Source organism: Takifugu flavidus, chromosome 9 (genome assembly GCF_003711565.1).
Source record: "Takifugu flavidus isolate HTHZ2018 chromosome 9, ASM371156v2, whole genome shotgun sequence".
NCBI lineage: Eukaryota > Metazoa > Chordata > Actinopteri > Tetraodontiformes > Tetraodontidae > Takifugu > Takifugu flavidus.
Genome location: NC_079528.1, coordinates 6555449 through 6579493, shown reverse-complemented (window position 1 = coordinate 6579493; position 24045 = coordinate 6555449). Strand labels below are relative to the sequence as shown.

Here is a 24045-nt window from a genome sequence, read left to right as displayed (position 1 = left end):
CAGTCAAGGGAAGCCCATTCTCTGGACTCCCCATTAATATCGCCGTCCAGTCTTTCAGGGGATAGTGCTGACATTTTGCTCTGGGTGTAATGGAGACCTAACCTTTAAACATTCTAAAGAAGGAGTCATTTTTCATAATCCACTGTCCATTTTGGAGAATTCCCAAACTATTGCCTCCTATGCTTCTGTCCTCATTTCCCTCCCACTGTTTTTATTAATGTTTTAGAAATGTGCAGCAGTCATCATTTGTTTTCATTGCACAAACCATAAAAATGAAATTCCAACAACTGCAAGTGCAGCTCTGTCACACTTTCCTGAAAATACAATATCTGCGGCTGATTTATGTTTAATTCATGAGATGCAGTTTACAGTACAAGCCAGACCAGAGTTGATGACTTGGATGGATGATCAGAGTGCACATTTTGTTGTGTCCAAGTCTGCCTTAATTCCTCAAATCCAGACTCAAGTGTTAAGCCACCATAAGAAAACCCAGCAGGTCCCCCGCGTCCTTCTCGAGGCAGAGCGGGCTCGAGGAAAGTCATTGTTTCAGTGGCCAGTAATGATGATTAGCCACAATCTGGGGGATCGACTGCGCATCAGTCAAATGCGTTGACATTCTCAAAGGGAGAGATGGACCAGTGTCCCAGCCACGCATACTGAGCAGATTGATTGGATGCCTTTTGAAGTGTGCATGGTAATAATGTGGACATTGCAATGAAATGCAGAGCGACCGAGTTCAAGAGCTGCATCGTTTAAACTTCCTCTGATAAAATCCTAATGTGAAGAATAATTTAGCTTTGTGATTCGACTCCAGAATATTAGTATGCTGACGCTCCTTTATTGCGTATCTCTTTGCATCAGTCATTTGAAAAGATCTATTTCGCGGTGGAAGAAGAGCGCTTTTTTTTTTTTTTCTTGATGTAACCAACACACAATAGTTTCCCTTCCTGTCGTACACGTCCAGGCCATCTCTCTACTTGCTTCACCAATCAACTGATGGTAATGCACATATTTTAGGTTATTACAGCATTAATCACTGGGAAAGTGTCGTTAGATACTGGCAATCTATGGGAACAGAGGAAACTTTTGTCAGAGCATTTTTTAAACACTGATTACATGTGGTCATAACGGGGTAATTGGATAGCTCATTACTTTTGCAGGGTCTGACTGGAGGTCTCCACACTTGCATGAATTTCTTCATGGAAACCTGTGACATGATGGACGATTTGCATAAAGCGTTCTGGTTTCGCTGTGTACACTGGGCTGTGCACACGCCATTAAAGCTACAAACCATTTGTTTTAACAACAGCGTTGTGGTGCGCGTGATTTGTGCAAAGCCACATGCAAGAAACACCTTCTGGCAGCGTGCTTGGAAATATCACGCTCATTTCATCAGACTTTACTGGAAATAGCCTTTATTACAGAAACAATGATAGAATCCAGTAAATCAGGGAAAAGTATAGGGTGTAGTGTTGCCATCAATAATAGATTGGAAACAAGTCGGCGCTGATGGAACCTGAGGCCTTTCCTTTGTGGAGGTCTTAGTGCCGTAGCGATGCATGTGAATAATGCATGGTTCCAGATAGACTCCGGCTCCCTCTCTTGCCCTAACACTCTCGGGCTGCCTGGCTCACAGGCTGGGCGCCACTTTTCCCCAGCAGTGATTGGCTGTGCCTGGAGGGCAGCGGAGGAGATGGGAAATCACCTGCCCCATTTAGCCATGCTGCGCTAGCTGCCTCGGCACCCCACAGTTCAGACCTTTGTGTCTGCTGCTGGCACTCGACATTGGTGCTCGTGGTTAACTTTGGTTGTGGATGCTGCGGCACAGAGCTGTCATTTGAATACTTATTATCCCCCCAGATTTTTCGAAAGGTAAATCTGCTGCACAGCTGCGCTCCCAGTGTTCTTTTTTTCCTCTTTTTTCCAAGTGTGCGGGCATTGTGACTGCCTGGGATACTTCTACAATACCAGCATCCCCCCTCTCCCCTGCTGACATCCCCCCTTTCACCACTTTTAAGAAAAAACAAAATCAAAATATTTTTTTTCACACTAAGACGTATGGTGCTACTGTGGGAAGCATCCATCGCATTGTCATGGGTTAACCCTGCAGACCAAGGGGTTCTCAGCGTCGTCTCACCCAGGGGTCTCGGTAGGGAGTCCACTGAAGCTGGGCACCCAGTCCAGCCCCCCATGGAGAGAGAGCCTGGCCAAGGCACCACAAAATCCATATTCTAAAGGCCAGCTGGACTAAGTCCACAGAGCACAAGGCGTGCAAAGAGACCTACCACCCCCGCCCACATCCCCTTACACACTAACTGAGTACCTCAGACAGCTTTGGCATGTCAAAAATGAAACCGCGCTGAATAGCCGTCATTTAGCTGCAGCTCTTTTAGCAGAGCCTATTTTGATGGAGAAGTAAGCATATTATGTGAAGAAGACCCTGGACATTTTCCCATATTGCTAATTTGGAAGGGGGAATTACCGCAGCTACTTTGCCGCGTGGAAGCCATTTTCTGTCTTTGTTTTCACATGGTGCCACAGTGAAAATGAGTTCCTTGGCTGTAGGTAAATCGGTATCTGGGAGGGCTTTTGTAGTAATCCAGCTTCAACAATGGTTGGATAAATGCAGAATATCGTCTGTCAGAAGACAAATATTTACCCTCTGAATAGACCAAAACAACTGCTCTCTCTTTACTTCCACCGTGTACCTTTTGAACCCTGGATATTGTGTTCATAAACAAGCCCTCCATAGCTAGTCATAATGTAAACCCTCCTCCCATTGTTGCGTGACTGCCCTGGTATTTCATAGTATTTCATTTTATTACATCTCTATTTTAGATCTGTTGTGTTAATAATTTTTTTTTCGATATATAATAAAAAATACGCCATCAACCACACAAGCTAGTTTGTTCGGCATCTGGTTTTAATATCTCAAACTCGCCCATGTAGTTCTAATGAGTCCATCGATTACGTTTACGATTTAAAAAAAAAAAAAAAAAAAAAAAAAAGAGAAGAAAAAAAGTGGCCCCATCTCAAAGGTGTTTCAGAAAACGACTAATGGAGAAATGCTTCCATCTTAAAATAGCCACATCTGCGGTGCCATTCCTTCAGGATGGATGACGAACACAATAATTCGGGCCACTCGCAGAGTTTTGCTCACGTCCTATAGAAGTGGGACACTCGTGGATTACAAAGGCCAATCCGCAAACACGTAACATTTCCGCGTTTGAGCCTCCAGCCTTGAACGAGCTCTTTCAGCTAATGTGGCTGCGCTGGGAAAATGTCAAAGAAGTGCTCCCTTGTTCTCAACCCTAAAGGCATCACATTTGATGTCCACCTTCAAAGTAATCTCATCAATCCTTTGCTATTTGGATTCATTGGTCGGTAATGAAAGTGGAGTATTACAGGCTGCTGTGTACGAGTGTTAATTTATATAGTTGGAACGTTCATTTGATTTGCTGACGATATGGAGCTCTCCAGCTGCGTGTGACCTATTGGAGCTCTCTATGATAATTAGGTTTAATTTGTGTTGAAATGTTTTCATGAGCATCATTTGATTGGGGATTACAAAGCTGGCACAAGCTGGACGAATGCGATAGCAAAGCGGGGCCTGGGTTGGGTATAATTTACCGTCTCCCCATTTATCACACAGCGTTTGACATTATCACTTGAAAAACTGAAAAATTAAAATGTTGATTTGAAATTTACCGTCGCCCCTTTGTATCCCAATTAACTGCAGCCCGACGGATGCCAATACTGATGAGTGCATTGTTCTTGTAGGCGTAATTCGCTGTCTTCTGTAGAATTTAATGACAGTCTTGGTGAACATTACGAATCATTGATTTTTCACTATATGGGCAATAATCTTAATAGAGCCGGAAATCCCTGTTGTTGCTAATGGTCAGACTGTACCCTGTTTGACCAGAGAGAGGGTTCATGCTTGGATGGGTCACATATCAAGTGTCACGGGCCAGCTTTTGTAAGGGATTGGCACTATATAAACTAAATTGAATGGAAATAAAGGAGTTTAAGATTGAAGCTGCAGAATTATTGTTATTAATTCTGCTCCAACCATACCAGAGACCTCTGCCCTTTCAGCTGTTGGTTTTTATATCCACCCTTTAGCGGTACCAGCAATAGATTTACGTGTCGCTTGTGTGTGCACAGTTAAAAATGTGTTTTATAGACGTTTGAGTAGGAGTTCCGCAAAAATAGTTTGTCTTAAAGCTCACTTTGTCAGTGATAAAAGCTTAAAAATATACTTGTTGACAGCTAAACTCAGGACCAAGATAAACAATCTCAAAGTAATTTTCTGCCCTGGAATTTGAGGGTAGAGTCTCAAAGTGCAGAAGCTGGAAATGAGTCTATTTACTGCTTTTAGTGGGAAGGCAATAAATAAAGTATATTCATTCAGGCAGATAAAGCCACCGACACGCCAGCAGTAAATGGTAAATATGAGGAGTGTTTCATTACTCAAAATGGTAAATAAGATATATGCAAATAAGGCATTAGCGAGTGAAATTCTACTGGTATTAGGAGTGTGTGTATGTATAAATATATATAAATATATATGACTTCATGGAGGTGGCATTAAAAGAGAAATTAATGAGCACGCGGTCACGCAGTTCGCAGACGCATAAGAAATATTTTCTGATGACTAGGAGGCATGCTTTATGAAACCCTGTCAACACTCCTTTATTTCCCCTTAACGTAGTCACAAACACTCTAAAAAAGCCTCCCTTGTCAGATGCGTTCAATGTGTTAATGAATTATTTTTAGAAACGGCTACTTTCTGCAGCTCAGGCAGAGTTCGTCTCTAAAGCTTTCCTGCAAAGCACGTCCTCCGCTGCACGTTCTCATGATCTTGAGCTGTGATGGGATCTAAAAAATAATAAGCCGGATAACGATTCTCCGTTATGAGCGCCTGGCTGGATCCTGCATTCACAGTCCGGTTTTCTCTTTCTGCCTCTCACCTAGCTAACCGCTCTTTTCTGCATACCATTCTAAATTCTTATGTTTTTTTAAAAGGGTGGGAGCCCACCGCTCTCCCCTCCCTCCCTTTCTCCCTCCCTCTTCTCCCGCTACTTCTTTTGAGGGGTAAACACACACACAAAGCTCCCCAGCCTATCATCTGTGACCGCCGCTACAGCCAGACAGCGTAACACGATCCATGATAGAGTGGTGCAAATCGCCCAGTGCTTTACCATCTCACATGAGGAGGAGGGGGACAGGCTATGTGAGCTAGGTTCAGTAAAAAAAAAAAAAAGGAAAGAATAGAAAGGGGGAAAAAAAGAGGTGCTGAGCTGCTGGAGGAAGCTCGGCGGCAGCGGCTGGTCTTGCAACTAGAACGTGCTGGTGTGACTTTCCGCTCCAGTAGGTTTTAACCCTTTTGACTTCGCTCGAGTGCCATCAATGTGTCTGGGCGATAATGTTCTCGCTTGGTGTGAAGCTCGTGTAGCAACTGTGGGAAGAGGAGGAGACGGACCGTTTGTGATTCCTCTGCGAGGAACAGCGCAGCCGGTGAAGTGGACCTTCATGCTGTAGCTGCACACGTTCCCTGAGGTAACACACCAACTTCTTCTTCCTGATCCTTCCAGTAATTAGAATAAAGGAATGCTAATGCAGATCTGGGTTACTGTACTGTAGGTGGCTCCTGTGGTATTTTCCAAGAGTTTCTCATTCGGCCGGATGTCTGTGCTGAAAGATCCCGAGTTGAGCATGTGTTGCAGCTGTCAACAACTTGGACGTGGCAGAATCATGTTTTATGCATTACAAGTGCCGTGTAGCAGCGTTCCTCTGTTACGCCAGGCCATGTTGTTGCTGCAGAAAACCAGTCTATTGTATTTGTTTCCCTTGTGGATGATGTTCCCCTTATGAGGGGGTGGCATGTGATGTTTAAAATGGTGCTGCAGCATAGCATATGCAAATGATGGATGCAGTGGTATGCATTTCTTCCAAATCCCTGTCCATATGTGAAATATTACAATGAGGAGTGTCTAAAAGACATGGCAACCAACTCTACACCTCCACACTGGACAAAATCACCCATCTGCTGTAGTCATGGCTATTTGTGGCTTAAGTTGGCTGAAATTGAAGACAGACTTATCAACTAATTCCCTGGAAACTTCTTTTTTCCCCCTGATTTCAACCCATATAAAAAGTGGACAAACAGCCATTTTCCTGCAAAATTGTTCCAGATACATTTTAGCCTCATTGGGTTTTTTTTACACAAAGTCGCTGCAAAATGATTATATTTTCTCTCTCATCTTCAGAGGCACAGCTTGATTATCTGGAACAAATGGAAAAGGGGTTTAATATTGTATGAAATATAATATGTTACTGTATCGCCCTAAGCATTTAAACAAAAAAAACAACAGAAAGGGCTGCCTTGGTGTAGTAAGACATTCTATCTGTTCTCCACAAGAACCTGATGCTCTTTTCTGGAATCCTTCCACACCCTGGGATTTATCTTGACATCATTGAGGTATCATGGCTAATGTATGCAAACCAGACACCCTGGGTGTTGCTTTGGGGCCTTGACTTATCTTTGATTAATCATTTTGGGTTGACGTCATGGCCTGAGAGGCAGAGATGGATTGAAGTGCTTAGCAGAGCAATAGCTACAAAGACAAAGAGTAATTGGTGTGCAGCGAGTGGTGGCCAGCGCAGGAAGAGCAGATGCATCAACATACTGTAGGAATAAGTGTGTTGTGCAGAGGGTCACGCGGGGGCAGTCCCACATACCTGCTCGTATTTACCCGTCACCTGTAAATGTAAGTGCAACGAGGTTTTCCCCTGCAGGCATTGCATCTTATGAGGCCTCACGGTGACTTATTGTGCAGATTGCAAGGAGAGCTGTAGAGCAATGCTTTTATATTTTTACTGCCTGAATGACCCGGTTATGATTAATTATGTTGTACCTTATTTGTTCGATACAACCTCCGTCTGTAGGATGATTTAATGTCCCAGCTTCTTGGCGGTTTCAGGTTTTTGCTGTAGCTGTGGTTTTATTTCCCCCCTCGCTAATTTTAATTATTTATTTTGGAATATGTGTGCCTGTGCAGCAGTCTGTAAGTGTAATCATGGGGGTGGGCATGCAGCTGAGGAGGAGGGTCTATTGTGATCCAGCCAGCTTATGTGTGTCAGCCATAATTACATTTGCAAAAATAGCCTTTTTTTTTGTTTTGCAGGTTGGAATGTGCCTTCACATGTATTGCAATTAAACACCTGGGAGCAAAATGCTGCACGGTACATTAATATCTTAACCTGTGATGCAGGGATGGACTGTCTGCACTTAGCTCAGATTCTGCCGCTTTCCTCGCTGGATAAAATCTCCTCCACATTAGCATTCCGAGCTTTCTTACTCGGTTCCGCGAGGCAGCTGTGCCAAGCTCATTTCCACCCTTTATCTTATTGCTAAACACACGTCTGGACGTCACGGCCAGTGAAAGCTATCGCAAACTTAGGACTTAGCAGGCTTTTGTGTGTCACGGTGTGGTTCCTGGATGAACTGTTCCATAATTTATGCGATGAAAGGATGACCTGTTGTTTAATTCATGCGATGTCTGAATGAGGACCATTTGGATCTGTTTATTGGGCTCTGCTGCACTGCTGTCCTCAGTATATATCCTGCCTTATATCACGCTGCTTTAATAGGCCGTAAACATCAGTTAAAACGATTCAGGACAGCTATGAATGAGCCACGCCAGGTCAGAACTTTATATGTTTATACGTACATGCATACCTGGCGTGAATCTGCCCCATACGGACACTTGAACCCGTATCCAAATGTCATTAGAGGTATTTGCGCCCTTGATTGAAAATTAGAGTATGCAAATCTCTTGCAAGACTTTCCTTTTTATACATCTTGTCCACATTTCAAACAATCTTAATAAGGTTTTCGGAAGGCAGCGAGTGTGAAATTGTCCAGCGAGTGGAGCCATTTGGGAGACACCGAACCCTTGTTTTTAATTAAAACTCAAATAAGGTGGCAAGGACGTCAGCACACCTGAAAGACCAGAACAGCGTCTGCTGGGGGAAGTCAATTAAAACAGGAAATGTAATTATAATGGGCGACTCATTTATGCAAAGTCGTTGATTATTTGCAATTAAAAACTAGCTTAGATTTTTACGATTTCATTTGGCCACTATTATAGTGACTCAGGTAACTTGCAGGTGAGTCTGGAAAAACAAAACTGTTCTATTCTTAAACTCTTAGTCTTTCATCCAGGTCAAAGTTTGGTTTTTGTGCAACTTGCTGTAAACCAGATTTGATCAAAAGGCTGTTTCCTCCTGATCTAAAGCATCAAAAATACCCTTAAAAATAACTCGGTCATTAAATCTGATGTGACATTAAAGTAAATAAGGAAGTTAGTGAAGCCTAGTGAGCCAATTAATGAAGCAGAACAAGACTTCATAAGAGAAGCATCAGATCCTTACTGACCGTGGCGGTCAGAAAGAAACTGATGGGATAGACTGTGACGTAGAACGGACCAAAGCCCTGTAAAAAACCAACCGTATCAGTGTTTATGTAAATAAAAGAAAATACCTGCGTTTTATTTCTCCAATTAAGCTCCAACTTTACGATCGCATGTGCAGGATATTTAAGTGAGCCTTGTAAAAATCTACGATGTGATCCAGGTAAGATAAACAGCCAAATGATCGTCCCTCCTGACGCTCCGCTGAAGGCGTACAGTCAGAACTGCTGTTCTTCAGCTGTTTACCGCGCGTTTATGGGTACCATTATCCAAGCAGCGATGTCAGTGGGTGGCTACCAGAGCTGGAGGTGAAATAAGCTATTTAGCTGCTTCATGATAGCGATCCCCAGCCCTCGCCGCTTTCTCGTCCAGGGTCAGCTTAGCAGCCTTCTAATCTCCCTTAGTCTCGCGGCTTTCATTAGCGTGGCACTTGATCAATTCTCCGCTGCCGCGAGTGCCAAAGTTATATCTAAAATGTGTCAGAGTGCATCACCACAATGTGTTTAGCTGATCGCTGCAGTCTGGTCGTCTTCTCGGAGTCAACGCTTGATATGGGCTCGGTCGGCCCTCTGCGTGAGGTCACAGGACACCAGCTGTTTACCCGTCGACGCCAAGTTGAGGCGAAATTTGAAGTTCTCTGGACGCGTCTCGATCCTATTGTCTCCAATGCTCTTCATCTCGGGTCTCAGCATGACTCCAAACCCGCCAGCGAGGATCCTGCCTTCCCGATCTCTGTTTTCTCTCGCTCAAATTTGTTGACATTTGTGACTCTATACTGGGGTTTGGAGGGTTTCTGGCCTGGTGGTGCCAGCGGTTTCTGGTTCTAGTTTGGAGTTTGCACGGGCTGTTTGATTGCGCTGCTCCTTTTATATGATTTCGGTGATTTGTAGCATTTGTCAGATGGGACGGAAAATTGGTTTTGAACTGCAGCGTGGTGAATCTGTGGTCGTAAACAAAAGGAACGCCGGGCTACATCCTGACATTGTACAAAGATGGAAATGTCTGAGGTTCCTGCCGCCTGTCGCCGGGAGGTCGTTTTGAGTTCATTCTTTGGCGTTTGGCAGCCCATACCCGCTAACAACTCGCCTCTTCTCCCTTTTATTGCGTCCATCTGCTCCGAACAGCTGAACGTCCGCCGGTCTCACAACCACCCCAAAGGAAGTGCTCCTCTTCTCAGGTTGCACAAAGTCTCGAGAACGCTGGCCGGGACGGGTTTTGGTCCCGCAACCCTGCCACCAGAGGGCGATCCAAATCCTCTGGCTTCACAAAGCGTCGATTTGTTTCGCTCTTTTCACGGGGCGAGGAGGTCTCAGGAGGCAGTTCATGGTTTCATCTGCCAAATGCCAGACCTGTCACCGCCTCTCCCTGCAATAGGACACGTCAGAAATCCTTGGCCCCTCCTTTCATCCACCTTCCCATCCTTCATCATAAAGAGCAGCGAATGGGAACAGCAGCAAAGAGGAGCTTTTTATCTCTCAATAAAGGCCACTTAGCTGGATAGATCTCCCAAGACTCATTAGCTTTGGTCTTTTTTTTTTTTTCTTTTCTCTTCTTGGCACCACATGAAGGAATTTCTGGAAGAGGGCAAACGCTCCATCTAATTAAGGATACCTTTCACATGAACTTACCTCTCTCTCTGGTAATTCCTCTACCTCTCTGTCTTGTGTTTTGCTCTCTTTTTTCCTGATTATCACTCATAGGAAGCCTTAAGGTGCCTTTCACAGTTTCTGTACATTTTAGCGAGCCTTGAAAGCTTCTGAAAATCACTAGCTAACCACTTCTTTGATGTCCTCTCCGAATGCTAATCAGTCTCGTTAGGTTATGACATATTTGTGATTGAGAACGTTAAATCAATCTAATAAACCCCAAGCGCTCCGATTCTTTTGATTCTTTTTTTATTTTTTAAACACACGGACAACAACCTCTCACTGGCATGGGGTACGTTGGGAATGACATCATTCCGAAGATGTTTGTGGGAAATCTGAGTTATTTGTTTTGAAAAGTGGAGGGAGAGAACGAACACTGTCTGACTTTGTTCTATTTCTGTGGATCGCTGCTGGAGGATTACTGCAAGTGGCAGCGTATTCATTATTTAGGTGGCAGGAGCAGAGCAGAGGAGCCGCTGGTTTCATAAACCACGATGGGCGCGCCGCCATGCTACACAGGCAAACTAAAAAAGAAAGTTTCGCTCTGGAACTGAATTTCTTTGCGATAAACACTTGTAGCGACTCTGCCAGAAACTGCTGAGACCGTTGATGCTAACGGGAAGCAATGAAGCAATCTGGGGCTGATGGCGCTAATGGATAAAATCGTTGCGTGCTCTTGGGGATGGCTCGGTTACGTAGGTCTGGTAACTCATAACGCGTTCTTGCAGTTTCATCATGCATGTCGGACGTGTTATTGCAGTTTGAAAATAATTAAACGTTTCCTATTTTTTCCGTCACATAAATACTTTTTTTTTGGGTTCCGGCCTGGCTGATTACGTAACCATTTGTCTCCTTTTAACCCGGGGGAGGGGGACCAAGCGAAGCAGGGATAGAAACATTGGAATGTTATTGACCAGAGCAGGAATAAGATGAGAAATCTGGGTAGCAGGATGTTTCGACCTCACGTTAGCATCCCTCTTGGCTGAAGTGTTTACCCCGACAGTTCTCCGCCCGGACACAGATACCATCCCGCCGGTATGATTAATGCACTGCTCTGCTGCCGGGCTGGAGGATGTCTCTCGGCGGTCTCCTTCTCCTTTCCAGTACTCCTCCCTGATATTTCACTAATGTGACTCGACAATGAAGAGATTGATAGTGATCATTATGCTGCTCGCAAAGAGTAATGTCACTTCCCAGCATGATCCAGCCGGCTCCTAATTCAACTACTGCTGTGGCTAGCATCCGGGCAGCAGCAGCATGTATTTTTACAAGTGTTCCCACGTAGCTGGCACTATGTTAACCCGGAATCAGTGACATTTCCGAACAGAGGTCCTTCTGTTGTTCATCATAAACATTTGGAGCTACGCTGACATGTTTAGCGATGCGTTCTGCCACAGGACGGCTCTCCCCGAACAAAGAGTCGTGACAGGGGAGGCATTATTACACCAAACAAGAGAATCTGCATTTCGCCTTAACACTTTGCAAACCACATCCCCATTTTCTCTGTAGTACGTGCAACAGCAGAGGTGCGAGGGTCATTGGTTTGTTTTGTCTCACCAAAAGTCCCTACAGCTAAGTTGATTTGTTTATCTGTATATGTTTAGCCTTTGGCCTCAATCTTCTGAGAAGGAAAGAGGTTTAGCATTTAAATTGGTTGATCCACAGCACATTTGCTCAACCTGTTTTTAAGGCATTACATTGATGAAAAGCAGATGCTAATCCCTGGTGGTGTGCGGCCTTATCTGGCTAAACGCCTGACGATGAGATTCTATTGTCACTCTGGGAGTAAAAAGACTCTTCTTACATGTGACTCCCCGTAGTTGTTGACCTTTTTGCCAAGTGCTAAACTGCGTCTTCAGGTTAGCTCGAAGGCTGTGGATTTGATTTACAGTATATATAGTATATATATAGTATTGAGTTTTCTCACCGTGTTAGCCGCTAGCAATGCAAACTCTTCCCAACCTTTTCACTCATTGGAAAGTTGTTACTTTTTGCTCATTCGCCATACATGCTGCTACAGTAACTCCCTGTCAATCAGTGCCCAGATCCCAGCAACGGTGTTAGCATACAGGTTTTCAGAGCTAATCCCACGATCTCCTGTATGCATTTCTTTTCCGCTTATGTTCACGCCAACTGATCCTCTGGTTTCACCGTCCTCATTGTATACTTAGCCAGACAAGACGTTTTGTCAATAGTGTTTCCTATGAATATGTACGAGACAAAGTGGCCTTTACCTGAATGTGGCAGATGTGATTTCTAACTAAATCATAGGGATTACTTTATTGACACTGCCTTGAATAAACATTAGGATGAGGTCAACATTCCTTCGTTATTTGCACAATGTCCGTTGCACGTCGCGGCTCCGAATCCAGCCGAGCTCTTCTCGCCCTTGTTGAATATTTGCAGCGGAATTATCATATTTCAACATTCGAGTTTAGAGGTGGATGCACTTTTAGTGCTGACCGTTGAGTTATTAGCTGTGACGCAGAGCTGTGTAAGACCGGCGGTTCGGTTCGGTTCGGTCGGTCGGTCGGTCCGTCTGTCGGTCCGTCCGTCCGTCCTGGGTGCCACCCGTGTTGCCGTCTGACCGCCGTCCGAGCTGCAGAACATTGGTTCAGCTCTGCGACATTAGCGTTGCATCCCGTCATGATCTAACTTTTTCAGATTGCAGCCGGACCTCCAGAGGGCACAAAGGAGGAGATTTTATCACGACAAACATGAAATTCTACGCCAACAGTGACAGTTTATTAAGAGTTATGACTGCAACATGATACTCGGAACAAGTGTTACTGCAGACAGTCGGTACCAACTGTGTTTTTTTTTCCAGGGTATCAATATGCTTTATGCCATTTAATCTTGTCAGGAGTGAAGTATATACGGTGAGGTCATACGATATTAATCCTAGTCAGGAAACCTAACCAGCTGCTGTCTTTCATAAACTGATAACTTATGGTCTGAGCCATATGCTCCCGCTGCCGCCTTTTCTCTCAGATTTCACTTCTCAGTTTCCATTGTCAGGCTCGTCCGGGCTTTTTATGATCCTAATTCTGATGGATGTATTCCAGTGCGAAATGATTTAGCTGGGTGTGAACGCGGAGCATCCTCTCCCTCCCTCTGCTGCCATTTGGTGAGCGGGTGGAAAAACTCAGCGACCAGAAAGCCTGTTGACGATGCACCTCCCTTATCTAATTGGGGCAAAGCAAACATGATTAGGCCCAATCTGAAGGACGATCAGTGTCTTGCACCGCGGAGACGTTTCACAGACGTTCGCGTTCTGCTGCCTGCACAGCTGAGAAGCAAATTAGCTTAGAAATTACTCTGTCCATTGAAGCTAGTGGGTTTTTATTTTGCTATTGTTTTATTAGCAAAACTGAATGTAGTTTTTTTTTTCCCTCTGGAATTGTCAACTATCTTTCTTTTGTTGTGTGGTTTGAAAGTGAATTTTCCCCCTTTTTTTCTATGCATTGGGATTAAATGCAACATTGCGAGCTGTTCCCTCTTGTTGCCGTTACTGGGAAAACTGAGGTAATGTTGTTAGAGTTTAACAGCTCGTATACATCTGTCGGCGTCATCCTTTTCTATTTGTCGCAGTGTCCGTTCCAAACGTGACCGAGCTACCTTCCCACTCTGCGATGTTTCCGCCTCACTCTGAGTCATGACGAATTCAGATTGTTATGCAAGCAACACCTCACCGAAGTTGATGAAGTTCAGACGCGGAGAAGCAAGCGAGGTGCTAATTGTCGCCTGCCGCGGCAGAGCACAAATTGCACGGTTTACCAGTAACCCGCTTAAAACGCAGACGCGGCTCGGTGGGATCATGTGAAGAGGCTAAATGGAGGACAGACGAAGGAGAGTGACGGACGCTCTGCAACTTCTTCCTGGTCCTGCTCTACTGCAGCGGCGCGCATGTTCGACATCCAAGCACACGTTATATCACATAAGCGTGTGTTCAAGGAAGAAATTTCATATCCGTAAATGTATGTTCCTTTTAGTTGGATAAAATCTGCAGGCGCTCCACTGGAAGCTGATGCAGATTGAGTTCCATTAGCAACATTTCTTCATTGGGTTATTTAATACAGTACTGAAAAGCCATTAAATGGCAGTGATTGACTTTGCAATCATTAGGTTAAATGATGTGTTTTTTTGTTACTTATGCTGTTATAGGCACTAAAAAATGGATTTCAGACTGGGTTGATGTATTTCCAGAGTGCCACAACAAGTGCCCCAGGAAAAGAGACTTTAGCTGTGGCAGAAGTGAACTTTTCACCTTATTTAAAGGGAAATTCTAATGTGTCATCTATAAGAGATGATGATTATGCTGTGCATTTACATGGTGATGCTGATCTTCCCAGTTTCTTTCATTTTCATAAATTTGCATGATATTTATCAGGCACATTTAAAAACGCAGCAGGATTATGATCCCGCTCCTCGCGAGGAGGAAGCAGAGTGATGGGTTCACAGCCAAATGTCCTTCCTTCGATTTTGCCAGAAGTCATTTAGAAAAGAAAGCTGACATTACGACGCCTTTATAGCTTCTTTCCAGCCAGCTTCATGTTGGTCTGCCTACAGTCGCAGCATTAGCAGCCTTTGCACTTGGCTTTTCTGATTTCTGGCAGTATTTGGAACTGCTGAACTCTAAAATGGTGCTACCTCAGAGGCGACTTCATAGATTTCCTGTCTTTGGTTGACAAATAATACCAAAATAAGATGAAGAATGCTGACACTCTTTTAAACTGGCTGTTTGTCATAAAAATATTGACACTCCATGAATATGAAGTGTCAAAATAGCAAGTGGCAAATGTGTGGGTCCGTTTGTACGTGTTTATGCTTGTTGAGGGTGTGGGTCGCTCCCGGCGTGATCGATACATTGTTATCTCACCTTGGCGGGGGGGGATCTAAAGACATTGATATCTTAAACAACCACGTTTCAATGTCCTGAAAACAGACGGCAACAGCAACATCCAAGCTCACACGTGCATGGGAAATGGTTCAGTGCACATTTATCCTTGATAAGTGTTTTTGAAATTTGATCCGCATCAAGATTATGTTGTTAATCCACGAGAGGAGCTGATAGAGAAGCTCCACCGACGAGCCACGTTGGGAAGAGCTTTGATTCGTGCGAGCGTTGAGGTTGTTTTAGCAGGGTGGGGGGTGGGGGTTGTTGCTGTTCCCGCAGTTCCTTCGAAAGCAGCCTTGGGAGAGTCGACGGGGGGGGGCATGCATGAGTCGGATGCCACCTTGACAACACCTTGGAGGTGAAAATCAATGTCTGCCAAACAAAGTGAAATGTTGGTCTCAGCCGATACATGACGGATGAGGCTTTGGGTGGTATTTTCTGAGGTGAAGGAAGACTGAAATGAAGACGCGGACGTCCCTATGTGCTGTTGTCAGGCAGGGCGGGATGAGAGCCGCTCTGAAGGATCGGACTTTTCTGACTGCTTTTCATTATTGATTAACAAGCTTTTGACTCGCGTGAGATTTGAGCCATTCTGAAATTAGAGGGGGATGGATGCGTGTGGACGTTCAGGATGACTGCACAGCAGATTAAGCTTTAAAAGCCAGTTTCAGTAATTAATTGCAACACCGGGCCACTAGACCTTGTCTCTACTGGGGGGGCTGTACAACAGTTAAGTCGTCTTGATTAGAAAGGATTGAACCTTGGGTCACAGTAGTGTCTGTATTGCGTTGCATGACCAAAACCCTCTTCTAAGTCACCCCATTTGACAAATGCACTTCAGTAGCCATGTCTTAAACCTTTTAATCATTCCTCAGAATGCAGAGCCAGAGCCCAGTTTATGCAGCTAAGTGGTACTCGTAGAAATAGCACAGCTAGCTCGGCACGTCAGTAGAGCTAAGCTCCTGTGTGCCGCGTCTCCAGAACTCTTGCAGTGACCTCAGCACAGGGCCCTGGGCTATCACTCTGCCAACTGAGCATGCACAGAGACCGAGAGGGCGCGCAGGTTGAATTTTAGTTCTTTTGCAGGGAGAAATGAGAATGTTCCTGTAGCAAAACTCAAAAACATCAGTAGCGCTGGAAGGCTTTCTCTGCAAGCTTTTAAGTGCCTGCCTCTGTGCATGGCCGCTGCATCTAAAACATGTGCATGAAGACATAAAGTTGATTGTTTCTTCCCACTGAGGATAGGTACACCTCCAGTGTGACCCTTCCTGCTACTATGGTGCTCCGTTCAGAGAGCAGTGCAAGAATTACCAATAAGCCGTACTATTATTATTCACGTCCTGTCCTCTGTGCTGTGGCCAAGAGTAATGCAACAGTGGGCCATCAATTCATAGCCTGGTTCTCGGGAAAAGCTCTGTGGAGAGCAGAGGGATTTTTCAGCTTGTGTTCTCGAGCTGCAGATCAGGAGCCAGACATGGCAGGAAACTCTTGGCTCGGAGAACTGAATGTGGGAATGTTTGGAGGAGTCGGGAGACCACGCGAAGGCTTCTTTTTTTATTACAGGTCAATGAAATTTGAAATGTTAATAAATGGGGAGTGCAGAGATGTTGACCTCTTCTCACCGTATACTGCAGAACACTATTTAAGGAATACCAGGAATAATAGGAAATAAAGAAGTAAAGTTCAACAAACATACAAAAGAACATGATTAACACAGAGCAACATATTTACTGACGCAATTGAGGATCACTACACACCCAACAAATTCAATCAAATTGAAACTGCTTTGTCTTATTTAATTGTTGCATTTGCTTATTTGCGAGGATACAGAAATCTGGCATCCTATAAAGTTATTTTCTAGTGGCATCGGTGTCTATGGCCCATTATATAAGTCTCATTCTGCCATTTGTGTCTTCAGAATGGTCTGAAAGATATGCACTGTACGCCGCTCCATCTCTGCTCACAATGGAGGTGAAAATGAGTCATCTGTGTGAGTGGAGTGCATCCAGTTGAGAACAATATGCCAAAAATTAATCAAGAAAAGATATGCTTTCCCATTTTGCATGGATGCTGCTTCCTTTGTTTGGTTTCCATACAAACGGAGTGATTTTGTACAGGAAATGCAATTATAGCTGCTATTGGAAAAGACCGCGCCACTACAACCATGAGTGGTTTGTTTTTTCCCCCTGCAACCATTTTCTCAAGTGATTGGGGAAGTGAGTTCTAAATGAATAGGGAGGAACAGGAACAGTTCTCCTGAGTACGCATGTCACATTTCAATGACCCCCGAGATGATGCGAGCCACATTATATGTAATTATGACGGTATTGATTTGGTCCGAGGAGCGAGGCGCCGTTCGGCAAAATTAGATTTTGAGAAGTTTTTCTTGTTGTCGTCTTGAAACTGCGACCCAGGTGACGCGTTGTGACACGAGAAGTTTTATTCTTTACCCACCTTCTCCGTTCCGGTGTCTCGGAATTTATATCTCAAAGATTTGGACGTTAGCCACTGATGTTTTTTTTCCTGTGCAAACCTCAGGGGGTGCTGAGCGATGACCATCTGGGCTGGCGCCCCCTTTCAGAGAGCGTCCGTCCCAGTCGTGCCCCGGGATCAGAATCCAGCCTGTTAACGCTCAGACTGGGCAGGACTCGTTGCGTGGGCGCGTGGCCCGAGACTCTCGGCCACCTTAAGAAAACTGACGCGGTTAATATCGCCGCACTTGTAAAGCAGCAGCCGTGACCTGCTTTAAGAGCAGATTTCTGCGTTAAGCTCCCCTTTAACATTCATCACACGACAGAGTAGCAACAAACAAACATGGAGGAGAGAAGCCACTGACTCTAAGAGGACACAGTAAATTATCCTTGATGTCAGAAAGCTGGAGAACTGTGAGGGAGAATACAGGAAACGCAAGGCAGGATTTGCGCTAACGTTATTGTAATCTATGGTGATTGGAGGTTTTTTTGCGCATGATAACCGAACCTCTGGTGCCAGCAGAGGCATAATTGGGGCGGTAGAGGACAGGGAAGTGGTACTGAGGTTGGAGATTTATTTAAATTATACAGTTTAAGAACGCGTAGCCAAAGCTTCTTCCGGGATCAAAACAGGATGATGCCGCGACAGGAATGGCAGGTTGGAGCAATTATTGCGATCCTGACGCTACATCAAAGGTGCGAACGAAGCGGCAGGTTGAGAATTTGCAGCAAACGCGCCTGTTTTGGGCAGAAGCCGCAGGATTTCTGGGATTGCAGATTCATGCCTGGTGATTTTTAAATGAATGCTTTTGATGCCTGGCTCATGGATGTGGAAGCAGACAGCCATTTTCCAGGCACAGCAGCTTTTGTAGAGGGGCTGTTTACAGCTTGTTTTTCTCTCTCCGTGTTGAAAAAATGTCCACTTGGGTTTTCTAAGGAAGTAGCTGCATCGTTTACTGGTAACAATGGTTCCGCACTTATTTTAGCACTTTCACAAATCTATGATTCGACAGTTTTGTTAATTGATTTCAACATGTTTGTTTGCACGTCTCTCTTAAAAATGTAAGAGAAGAGCTGGACCAGAAGGGGATGTTGATGTGTTTAAAAATCTGCCAAAACCAAATCCATCAATTATTTGGTCTGGTTTGCTGTTTTTTAAAGCCTCATTCGATGATGATAATAATGACAGTTTTCTTTTATATACTCCAGTCTCATTAAATGTCCTTATTTTATGTCTGTGTTCAATCCTTTGAACATTTTCGGAGTGTTGTACACAGAGCAGTGTGGATATAGACTGGTACACCGTGGACTCTGCAGCTTTACGTTCTGCAGTTTTCAGACAGAACATCACCTACTGAATACATAACACCAGTTCTCAGCTGAATAAAAATGGCGTGCCGTCTGTGCCAGGTAAGCTAAAAACTGCATTGTGACGCTGCGAGCGCGTTCTCCCCGGGTCGGGGAGGAAGCCAAAGCTGTCCACGCGGGAATAAACACAACAAAATGTTTTGTCAGTGGGCTAATTGTCAAAGCCGTTTCTGAAAAGCAGTGTAATTGCTATGTAATCCGAGAGCTGTCAGAAAAGTGTTAAGCAGCCATCATCTGTATGATGATCTTCCATCTGGAGCCACGTCAGACCGAGACGTGCAAACAGTGAGGTGGCGCTGCTCGTGTTTACGAGGGACTGGCGTATTTACACTGGCGTCATAGTAGCTGAACGATGCATGAAATGTGCATGCGTGCCCCTGTATTTAATGGCGACGTGTAGTCTGAGTTTTATAGCTGCACTTTGATGGGGGAGGTTTGTAAATGCGGTTTTAAATCCATGGAGTAATGGTTTTTATATTATTGCAAGCACTTAGAACAGACCCACCTTCTAAATCAAAAGCAAGTTACGGAGACATTAAACGTGCTACCGCTCGGCATGTTTGTGATTTAAGTTGTAATTGAATAAATGCATACATGAAATAGGGGCATGGGGGGAATAACGTAGATTTTCCAAACTCTGCCGTCTCTTAATCGTCGAAGAGCAACGTGAAATATTTCTTAATTTGTTTTGGGGGATGCACAGCGTTCACGTGACACGTTGAGGAAACGGCGGCCAAAGAGATCCTGCTTTGTTTCCCCCCCTCTGCTTTGCCTGGAGGAGGGCGAGAGGTGGCATAAAAGTGAAAAACGATGCGGGAATCTGCCATATTTTTCACCATTTTCAGGCTCTGCTAAAGGCTGGATGCCTTCTCAATGTTCTGCCATATTTTTTTTTCTCTTTAATGTTCCTCCCCCCCCTTGGAGACACCATAAATCACCAGAATTCAGTTTCAGCTCAGTATGGCCATGAGCTCTGCTGCCGTCTGAGCAGTTACTAAAGTTCGGTGAAAGGTAATCACCCGGCTGAGTGTAGCCGGCTGTTACTCTGGTGACCTTTCGACCTGCGGCCAGTTCACGCCACGCACCTTAATACTTGTCATTTAGATGAGTGTAAAAGGCTCATTATATACCGCAGAGTGTAACTTTTTATTTCTGCCAGAGATCCTGATATTTTTCTGCAAAGTTACTGATCAAATTGGAAATTTATGTAAAAACCTCAAAGGCACTCAGATGTGGGACTCTTATACTGGCAGGCTTTTGGCAAGTAGACCAGACCTTTCATTAAAAATAAAAATACATCATTTCCGCTAGGGGCGATGGGAATTATGCCTATCCGTATAAATAATTGATTACGTCATTCTTGTAATAATCCCATGCTGATACGAAAGTCGTGAAGACATTTCTGTTTGTGAAAAGTGTGGCGAGGAGGATATAAAGCCCTGTGAGAGTAGCACAAACTAAGCCCCTGGAAATTGCCAACTCTCTTTGCAGAGCAAATCCACCAAACTCACCTTGGGCGAGAATGTTGAAATGCTGCTCCGCTGGGTTCATCCTGCACCTTCCTCACTGAAAAGCTGCTCTTTTATCCCACTTATGGAACACTCCCACCGTCTTCGGCTCGGTGTCACACGTGGGGAGGCGCGCCGATGGTCTGGGGGTGGGCTTATTTATTTGACTTGTTTGAACGCCCTACTTGGTCCAAATGTCATTTATTTCAAACAACACTCTGGAATTTCAGTGCGAGGCCGGCGTTGCGTGTCAAAGACGCATTTGTACATGCAGAATCTTACTGTAATGGAAAACTGTGGCCTCAGAGTTGTGTGATCTGTTTTGATGGAATTCTTTTGATTCAGCCATTGCAGTTTTCCGATCGCTGAAGGGCAAAGCAGTCAAAGCAAATGCCCTTTCAATCAATTCCATTAGCAGTTGAATCAGTCATTTAATGGAGAGTAAAATGGCACAAGACCTTTTTGCAATACTTACACAATGAATATGAAAAGGCTTTCACCGGGCTTGCCAAGCTTAGTGAGTGCAAAACGGCTTTTAATTGTGTCTCGGCTCAGTGTTAGAACATTATGCACACTACTCAAATCTCATCAGTGCTTTCATCAAAGGGATATTTTAAAGTGCTGTACATTGTGGAATCTTGAGAAGCTGAAACCTCATATCAAGTTGAGCCGTTAAACTTATTCAAGAAACACATCATGAAATGTGAACTTATTTTGCAGACCAATAGCCTCTAACAGTTCGTTTCTGAGGAAACTATGTGATGTTAGTCCTCTCTGCTCTGGTCAGCCCAGAGCATTGATGAGGAGAGCAGTTTAAAACACAGCTCGGCCCCAGAATGTGTTTATCCAGGCTGCAGCATTTGATATATATTGCAAGCATCATTAAGAATGGAATTAGCCTGATCATTTCAGCATCTGAATGCAGTATTAATCACAAAGGTCCTTTAAATCATGCCGCTGACGGAGATGATGACAAGCTGATGTTGAGGAATTATGCAAAGAGGCATACGTCTTGATCCGGTTTCAAAGTGAAAGCCCATAAACCGTGCAGCTGTTTCATCTGCCTTCCCAGCATCTGAGCCTACGCTTTAAAGGCCAGTTTAGTTCTGTGCGCCCAAACTGAAAACAATGCCACATTTTTTACAAAGGCTCATTGTGCTTTCAACAAAAAAATGAGATAAGACAGGATGTGGAGAATCTAAATTCAAAGAGCCAAAAGAAAGTCTATATTTCAGGCTGGTGTGCCCTAGAGGCCTTTAAACATCCAGCTCTCAGTGAGGGATATACACACTTAAGCAGTCCACTGCTGCTGACGCATCGTCCACAAATTCATACCCGCTTTGACATTTGTAGCTGGTTATAATGGAGTCCATGTCCTTAAAACACTGTCAGATATTGATTCAGGCCCGCTCCTTATCTGCATTTTCATTGTCAGAACCTGGGAGCTTTAGCAGAATAATGCTTCCCCATTGCTCCATTATTTTGATATCCTTCCACCGGGGTACCGGCAGCGGTGCTTATGGTATGGAAGACACGCTGCAGTCTGGAAATTTGTTGACAGAGTCTATCACCCACATGTGACAACATGTGCTCTCTTGAGAGGACGAGAGAGGGCGAGAGAGGGAGGGAGGGGCGTCAGTCTCACTCACGTCTCCGGTAATGATTTCAGCGTGCATCGGACCTTCCTCGGAGCCTCGTTCCTTATTGTGGTTGAATGTGTTGGAGAGCTACACTGCGTCCCGTTGTTTTTATATCACTGCCTGCACAGCTGCAAGCGCCACTGTCCACCCTACACACCCTACACACCCTACACACCCTACACACCCTACACACTCCGCAGTGTGAGCACAAGCAAAGTGCGCCATTCTCAACTCCACGCTAGTTTGATCCATCGATGGGGGCTAAACTTGACCGATCATTCCTACCTTGAATGGGACAATAATTCAAGTGATGAGGCTGTGGACAAGGATGGAGGCGGTACGGGGGGATGGGTGAGGGATGGGCGGAGATGGTTGATGTTTTGTAGGTGGTCCGGGCGAGGTTATTAATGTGGGACTGGAATGACAGTGTACTATCTAGGATGACACCCAGGCTCTTGAGCTGGGGGAGGAGGGAGTGAGGAGCTGTCAATGATGAGGGAGAAATTGTCGACTGTGGAGATTTGGTGCCAATGAGGAGGACATTGGTTTGGTTGCTGTTTAGTTTTGGCAGGATAGAGGTGAACCAGGATCTTATTTCAGACAAACACAAGGTGAGACAGGAGGGCGGGAGAGTTAGGTTTGCTGGAACGGTGGAGCTGGGTGTCATCTGTGAAGCACTAGAAATGGATATTGATTTTATGAAAGATATTGCCAAGGGGGAGAAGGTTGGTGATGACAAGAAGCGGCCCAAGGACAGAGTCTCTTATCATTACGATTATTATCTTTATTCTAAACATGCAATTGTTTCACATGAGTACAAACACAGCTCTGGTGGTTCCATTTGTTCTGAAATCTGAAGATCCTGAACCCATTTGAAAGGGTGATATTGGCGTTTTAAGCCTCGCTCTTCACTGTGGGGGGGTAATGCTAACTCTCTCAGCAGGTAGAAATAGCATCTATTCAAATCAATGCGGTAACTTGAGACTTTTGCGGCATCATTAACACCAGATAAGCCATATTGAACAAGTTACTTCTTTTTTAATTTTTTCCCAGCTGTTTACGTTTGTTTCATCCGGTGATCCACTTTTCCCACTGAACTGAGCCTTGGGGGGGAGAGGGAGAAGTAGTACCCGTGATCCCTGCACCATTCATATATGAATGCTTAAAAGGGCATCACATCCTGTTAAATAAAACTGCAGACACGCACAGCTCAGATGAGGACCACATGTGCTCGTAGAATGTCAAATGCTGCTCGGTTGTACTTGATGAAGGGCAGTGAGAAGGAAAAAGCATCTTTGATTAGCCCTCCCAGCTGTTGCCTCTGCTTAATTATGCTGCAGTCGATCTGCCCTAATTGCTTAAGTTAGGTATATTTTATGAGCATATAATAGATTTTGGTGAATTCAAAGCAGCAGGGGCTGCGGAGTGCAAGGTTTAGGTTGCCGCTCGCCCCTGCGACCCTGGAATGAACGGCGGTTAAGTGAAAATTGAAGGCTGAAAACAGCAGCAGGTCTCAAGCTGATGAAAGTATTGTGGCATAGCAACCCAGCTGAACGCTGTGTGCACAGCGCTGAATGCTTCAGCTTCTGAGGACAAAGGAACACATTTTTATACAGATTATATTACTTATTCTTCAATGAGTGCATTTTCTCCGACTCCGTATTTGTACCTTTTTGTTTTCTTTAGCTTGACTCTGAAGCAAAACTGATGTCTCTTGTGCACCGCCCTGCTTTACCTTATTTACTCCCGGGAGCTTTGATTTTTGCATCCCGGAGCCTTAATTCAGCTCGTTGGGTTTTATGTTTCCATAGTTCATTGTGGGATTATGCTGTCAGATTTGCTGCATGTAAAATCCCTTTTGAAGTTTTCTCTCTCCCTCCTTTTTTTCCCGTTGTGAGAGCCTGAAAATCCATTTCATGTTAAAATTGCCGCATGTCTTTGAACGCATTGACTCATCGGAATGTGATTCAGCACTGAATGTAAATTTGCAATATTCTTTTTTTTAAAAAAATCTTTCTTTTGCCTCCACGTCAGCATA

The 24045-nt window shown here is 44.6% G+C and overlaps 1 protein-coding gene across 9 annotated transcripts in view; it reads left to right on the top strand.

Annotated features, from left to right (window-relative positions):
- Nucleotides 1–24045, top strand: part of si:dkey-237h12.3 (teneurin-3) — a 121311-nt gene that overhangs the window by 27313 nt on the left and 69953 nt on the right. The window contains exon 1 of one of the 9 annotated variants that reach the window (XM_057042814.1): nucleotides 5163–5562. The exons of the other annotated variants lie outside the window; for them this stretch is intronic. The gene's annotated coding sequence lies outside the window, so the exon portion shown is untranslated. Of the gene's footprint in view, nucleotides 1–5162; nucleotides 5563–24045 lie in introns of those variants that run through there. 9 annotated transcript variants of the gene reach the window in all.